General features: G+C 46.3%; 1 non-coding gene across 1 annotated transcript; it reads left to right on the top strand.

The window, feature by feature from the left end:
• Positions 1–621: 621 nt before the first annotated feature.
• LOC147728176 (U6 spliceosomal RNA) lies at positions 622–728 on the top strand. Its single transcript, XR_015309693.1, has one exon. It is a non-coding gene; the product is annotated as a U6 spliceosomal RNA (small nuclear RNA).
• Positions 729–7,302: the final 6,574 nt, after the last annotated feature.

Below are 7,302 nucleotides of genomic sequence, written 5' to 3' on the forward strand. Positions count from 1 at the left end.
CAGAGCCGGGGTGCTCATGGGCGCTCGGCTCAGCAGCCCATGGCCTTCTTTTGGAACGTTGCAGTGGTGTGGTGCCTGGCACCCGCGCATGGTTGCCACGCAAGTCGTGGTGCGTTCCTGTTTTTGGTTCCCGGCGGGGTCCGCCGCCCCGGGTACCCTCTCCTATGGCGAGCTGACGGTTCGAGCCTCCTGGCCGATCCCGGATCTTCCCATGCCGTGGTTGGGTCCCCCGCTCTCGGCATCGGTGTTGTGCCGGCTCTTGTCGGCTGGCCTGCCTCCTTCGGCAGGCCCGGTTCTGGTGCGGATGCTCGGGGTTGTGGCTTGCTACGGGGTTCCCGCAGGTCTGCCACGTGCTCTGCCTGTGCCCGGCGCTGGGCGCCCTTCTTGCTTGGGCGCGGTCGGCTTGGTGCTGTCCCCGCCTCCGTGGTCCCCTTGCGGGTCTGGGTTTTCCGGTCTGAGGGGTGTTCCTGGGACGTGGCCCCTTCTTTCCTGTGGGCCCGGTGGGCGGCCTTGCGGGCCTTCCACAGTCCGGTGTTCGACGGCCTGGTTTCCTTGGTGGCTCGCTTGGCTCCGATGATATTTATCCTTCGCCCACGGGCGCTCTGCCGGTCTCCCCCTTGGGTGCTCGCTTCGGCTGCACAGATACTAATAGTGATACGTTACTGTGGAGATTTGCAGGGCCCCTGCGCGAGGGTGACTCGCAAATTCGTGAGGTGTTCCACAGGAGTTTTCTCTCTCGTTCTACGAGCTCTTCGGGGTCCGCCCTTTTGGGCCCCGGTCCTCGGTGGCTTTGCGGTTCCTCGCCTTTCAGGTGGGTTTCCCTGGTGGCGATGGTGTCTGCTGGGCAGATGGTCGTGCGGGGGTCGTTCCTCCGCTCCCCGCCCTTCTTGCGGGTTTTGCCGGACGGGGTTGTTCCTCCGGCATGTCCCCCGTGTCCTTCCCGGGGTTCCTTCCCTGGGGCCTCGGTCTCAGGTGGTATCTTTACCGCTTTTCCCGGCCAACGCGGTTCCACCCTTGTCCGTGCTGGTTGTTCGGCGTGCTGTTTTGGCTTCTCTTGGCCGCACGTCTTTCCTTCCCCGATGGGTTGACCTGTGTTGTGTCTTTTGGCCCAGTTCGTTCGGGCCGCTAGCCCTCGTTCCACCTTGGTTCGCGGGCTTACTCAGGTTGGCATCCTTCCCTACGCTTCGCTGGGTTCGGTGGATCCGGCGGGGGCCCAGGGTCGGTCCGCGAGGTGTGGCTCTGTTCCCTGGGCCCCCTTAGTGGGTGTTTTATCTGGCTTCGGCGTGGTCGTCCCCCGCCTGGTACGTGGGTCTCTAGCAGTCCCGGGGGGACTTCGCTGGGGCCGTTCTGAGTGCTGGAGCTGCGACTCCTGGTTGGCCTCCTTTTCCTGGAGGTCTTGGTTTCAGGTTTCCTGTGATACCTGTTTTCTTTTCAGTTGTTATACTTCAACCTTGGGTTGGTTTCTCTGCATCACCGTGTGGTGTTGTTGTTATGGTGGTCAATGAAGCCTTGTTGGCTTGGGTATTGGCTCACTTTGTAACTCAGGGGGCGAGGATGACTAACGAGGAGGTAATGCCCCGGTTACTTACCGGTAATCTTCATTACTCCGAGTATAGTCTTCCTCGCCACATGAGTTCCCTCCCCCCCTCCCTGTCTGGCTGTTGGCTTCATTGTTTGCTTGGTAGATCAGGCTGATTGGTTGGGCCGGCCCGCCTCTTATAGAGGTCAGGTGGGACTGGTCGGCCATGTTGGGAGGGGGTGGGAGGTGGTTTCTTTTTGCTTTGGAGGGTTCTGTTGTGGAGCTAAAGCTCACTTTGTAACTCATGTGGCGAGGAAGACTATACTCGGAGTAATGAAGATTACCGGTAAGTAACCGGGGCATTTCTCACCATTCTTGTGTTTCTGTCGCGCAAGGTTTATTTCGGCCTCATTGTGTTTTAGGTTGATGACACTTATCCTTTCAATACTGAAGGCAAAACTCGGACTGCACGTGTGCTGTAACTGTCTTTAAATTAACTTTCTTAAGCCATATGTAAACCGTTCAAAGATTGCCACTTCACATGCATGCATAAGTGCAACAGCCATCTTTGAACATTCCAAGATGGCTGCTGAGTATGCTTGCACGTGCACCGGGGCCATCTTGAAATATTTCTTATGTTTAAGAAAGGAGACTGGCAGTCATATTTAAATGTTTCTCTTCAAGTAAACGAAAATATATTCAAAGATGTACATGGATGTGGGTGCATGCACAACACCCTTTTACAGGCGAGATTTATTGACTGTGCCAGTGTTGGATTCCTTAGCATTTACTAGGCCTTTAAGCCTATTAGGTAATCTCTCAGCAACACACTTTCTAGCCACAATTTGTGCCCCAATAGTGTGTAGTTCCACACTTCTAGCCTACTGTTATAAAGTGAATTATTAATTGTGAGTGTGACCCCACCAAATGAATGCAGCACGATGGCCCACAAGCATCAAAGCAAAAAACGGTCGCGAACAGGCAGATTCTCTGAATCTGCCCCTTTGGGACCGGTATTTTTGCATTTGGACTGCATCATCCCAAATGCAAAAATCGCAATTTGAGTAATCTCTAAATTGCGATTACTTAAATTGTGATTGCATTTAAGGAATCTCAAATTGAGATTCCTTAAATGGAATGCATTAAAGTAAAAAAAATAGCGATTTCGCTAATAGGAGGAGCAAATTACCATGAAGTTGAACTTCATGGTAAATTGCAAAAACTTTGAAAAATGCAGTAAAATGCATTTTTCAAAGTTCCATTTTACACACAAGATGAACTCATATGCAGATTTCAGGGATGCAACAGGGTGTCCTTTTGACACCCTGGCACCCTTGAAATTTCATTCTCAGTTTGCGATTCTCTAATTGAGAATTGCAAATTGAGAATGTCTTCAAATTCATTCCTATGGTCCTCAAGGCCCATAGGAATGAATGGGGAGGTATTGCTTAATTGCAACTCGCAATTTGCGAGTCGCAATTAAGGAATGTTTAGAAATCGCTATTTTTTAAGCGATTTCTACATGCATAGCCTTTTGCTATTTCTTATTAGCGAATCCTTATTTTTCGATATAAGGAATCGCCAATGACATTGTTGATGCATGTGCCAGTATAATATTTGGTTATAACAGTTCACTGAGAAAATGCTTCTCAACTGCAGAAACATCAGGCTTTTGCCCTGGAGAAATAAATCATAGGTTCAAGCAAAATAGGCAAAATAATATAAAGTTGTTAAAAGAGGTTTAATAAATCCACAGATATTGATTTAGAGTATTAAGGTAAAAAGGAACAACAAAACAAAAAGTACCAATTGTGGAGAAGCTTAGCTCATTACCAGAAGTTCTAACATCTATTGTTACAGAACTAAAGCAAAGACAACAGGACATCATAGCTCACCCCAAACAAAGAACAACTGAAAGTCTGTCAAAAGAAGGCAAACAAAAAGTAATGTATAATTATGCGGGCATAGCTAGCTCCCCCAAAACGATGTCGCAAACTGTAGCACAAATGAGGGGGGCAAATCACTATGTGGGCAATCTTGATCCAGTTGAAACTATCCTGACGCCTATAAACACACAAATCAGTAAACAACCCCTGATGTCTAGGAACACACAAGTGAGTTAACAGGATCCGTGCAAGTACACACCTCAATTACCTTTGAAACTGGCACCGTTGTCCAGTCGAAACATAGCCATTAATGAGGAATCTGTAACAGGCAAGACTCTACACAGCAATGCCAATGGGGCCATCAGCTTGAAATACACCTCAGTTCCCGGTAAAACCCTCTCCAGTAGGGCAAAGAAACGCTTGAAAAATCATGCAAAAAACATAAAACAACAAAACAGGGCAAAGGAACTACTATCAGGCTCGAGAGAAACCTCCGATACTTGCGGCCAAAAACCAAACGTCAAAAAGGCTTTAACATAAAAGAACACGGGTTCACAAAAAATGTTCCCGATTTTTCTAAAGGAAAGCTAGACAAAAAATAAACTCGAACCCAAACTAATTACAACCGCGATTATCTGAGAAAGTCCAGTACTACACATAACTCCAACTTCCAAGAAAACAATGGTTTCCTCGACCAACGAGGAAAACCCAGCATTACTCATAACTTCAACCTCCGAGAAAAGTACGGTCAACACCATAGATGAACGACCACAGCAAGAATTAAAAAATGATCTTGCAAAATATTACCCCAGACATTCACCCTGAAGAGCAGCACCAGGAAAACCACCGCAAAATTTGCCAGAAGGCTCCAGAAGGGAGAACAACAGCAACTATATTAATGGACAACATCGAGCCTCGCGGCCTACAGGATGCTAACAACGACTCGGGAGCAAAAGCAATATCTGCACAATGGAGGGCATCACATCCTGCTGCCACTAACCAAATGCCCCAAGAGATTAAGAAAGCGGAGAATACCTCCATAATCTTTACACCAGAATACACCTCATGGGGAAACTCAGATATCCTAAATAGGTCCAACATCTTACAAATTCCAAACCATATCCCAGAGCTCTCTTCTATCGTAACGGCAGATCTAATCAGGTCCAATTTAAAACTCTAGACAATAACACATCAAGAGAATCAACCATATTAAAATGGAACAATGGTTCCATCCCACAAAGAATTATGAAGGAGAGAGATCAATTTTCAAACTGGGGTATTAATGTCCATATGCCTAAAGAAGAGAAATACCCATTTATGTTAAAAAGTGGATTTCATCCTAAACCAGTACAGAATCCGAGGAAGTCCATCTTCAAAGGGACAAATTATGTCGCTCGAACCACTACATTTTCCAACTTAAGAATTCACGTCTCTCCCAATTCCAGTCAAATAAGGCGAACGTGTTCCTAGCACACGTGGAAAGGGCCATTTTAACAACAAATCAAGCAGACCCCTGAAAGTAATTTCCTGGAACCTTTTTGGGCTAAAAACTACACTAAATAAAAAGGAAGCATTCAAATTTTTACAGTCTGGGGACCTACTATGCCTTCAAGAAACCTGGCTACTTGCCCCAGAGGTGATACCTGGCTTCAAGGAATTCCAGCAGCCAGCAACAAAATACAATATATTCGGAAGTCTTTCAGGGGGCTTATCGATATACACGCGCATTAGCAGCAACATAAAAACAAAACCCATACTCAAAACTGACATGGTTCAAGCGGTTCTATTGCAAGGCATGAAATTAAACGGAGGTCCAATAAAGATTGTACACTTGAACATCTACTTTAACAGCAAAAAATCTCCCAGACACATCGATATGAGGTCACTAGTGGACACTCTTGAAGATCTACTAAGGACCCAGCCAAACTGTGGGATCATAATGGCTGGGGATTTTAACACCCAAAACCTTGGAGCGGGACCAGATGAAGCACTGCCCATGGACAAAACAGGAATGGCAATGAATTCATTCTTAAACACGTATAGACTACGATCAACACAAAGGAATCAGCAGCCGGTAACAGCTATGAATAACGACCTGCAGAGGATGACCAAATCAATGACACATCACATCTTTGTGTGTAATCTCTTGTTGGGACAGGTGGCGGAATCTCAAAAGCCTTTCATCCAGAGCAGTGATCACCTCCCTCTGGCCATAGCTATCACTTTACCAGCGTGTTGGCTCCAGTTCATTGTTCTTGCGGGCAATACAAATGGGGAAGAAATCCATGTTTTACCGAGGAGACTAAAGTGAAACAAAGTACATACATCAGTCCTAAACAGTTGGAAAAGCAATTGGCCTAAAATATCGGATGAATTTACAAGTGGCAACATCCCTGAGAACTGGATCAATCTGTCGATGAAGGTATACGGTCTCTTAATAGGCAAACAAATAAGGCATTCCCCAACACTTAGAGAAAGGCATTGATGCCAACTCCAACCGCTGTGTAAAAAAGTGGAGCAAAGTAAGAGGTTTCTTAGAACTGCCTTACGCAACCACAAGCAAGAGGGAAATAACGAAACACATCAAATCCTACTTTAAGCAAGGAAAACACACAGAAAAATGTCTGGGATCACAAAAGAAAACAACAAGATTCCAAATGGCTGCACATCTTCACTCTGCTGACTCCAAGCAAACAGGCGATATTCTGGAGGTACATTAACAGGCTCTCAGGGCATGGCCATGATCGGCGCAATGTGGTCGACAGTGACAAATGGATAGGGTATGTAACCTCACTATACTGTGGAACCTCTAACCTGCCATCAACAGGCATGCAAAGGCCCTTCACCAGCATGGGTCGGATTGACACACCTCCCGTAGATACACCCGGCCCACTTGCGGAAGGGAAACCGACAACCATTGAAGAAACATCTGAAGTATTGGTCATGGGGGATCGTGTGATGACAATTTTAAAAAACATTAAAAAAGAAGGGGCTCCTGGTCGGAATGGCCTACGAGGCCATCTTTTCAAAGAAGATTGTGGCTTCTGGGAAACCGCACTCACGCCACTCTATCAGTACTGTATGACAAATTCAACCGTCCCGGAGACTTGGAAAGGCTCCCTGTTGCAACCCATTCCACAAAAAGGGAGGTACTGGGGACCCTGCCAATTATAGGCTTATTGCCTTGCTGGATATCGAGGCAAAGGGATATGCCAGCCTCCTCCTGCAAGACCTACAGGACTGGGCCGATGAAAATTAAATTCTCCCTGTGTATCAAACCGGCTTCAGGCCAGGAGCATCTACAACAGATAACATTCTAGCTGTGGCCTACTTAATAAATCAGTCTGGGCAGAAAAACTTGTTGCCTCTCTTTGCATGTTTTGTGGATTACTCTGCTGCCTTTGACGGGGTCAATCGGAATCTGCTATGGTGGTAACTGCAAGACAGGGGGATACCAGCAAACCTGTTGCAAGCCATAATCTGTTTCTATACAGGAACTTGGGTATCAATAAAAACTACGGCAAATTTAGCCACTAAAAGGATTCCAACAGAGAGAGGGTTAAAGCAAGGCTGCCTACTGGCTCCTCTGCTTTTTAATTTCTACAAGGCAGACCTCGGAAAAATTATATCTAATACCAACCTTTTACCGTCCTAAATCGGCCTAAAAATATTATGTTTAATGCAGTACGCAGACAATATGGTTTTACTGGACCATACAAAAATAGGCATGCAAAGACTACTAGATGTACTAAACATTTACAACATCCACAATGAACTACGAGCGAACGCAGGAAAAAGAAAGGTAGTTATACTTGGGAAATACACTAATAAACTCAGACAACAGTGGAGACTGGGTAATTTAAAAATAGTTACAGCAACCAAATATAACTAGTGGGG

Source organism: Lissotriton vulgaris, chromosome 3_1 (assembly GCF_964263255.1).
Source record: "Lissotriton vulgaris chromosome 3_1, aLisVul1.2, whole genome shotgun sequence".
NCBI lineage: Eukaryota > Metazoa > Chordata > Amphibia > Caudata > Salamandridae > Lissotriton > Lissotriton vulgaris.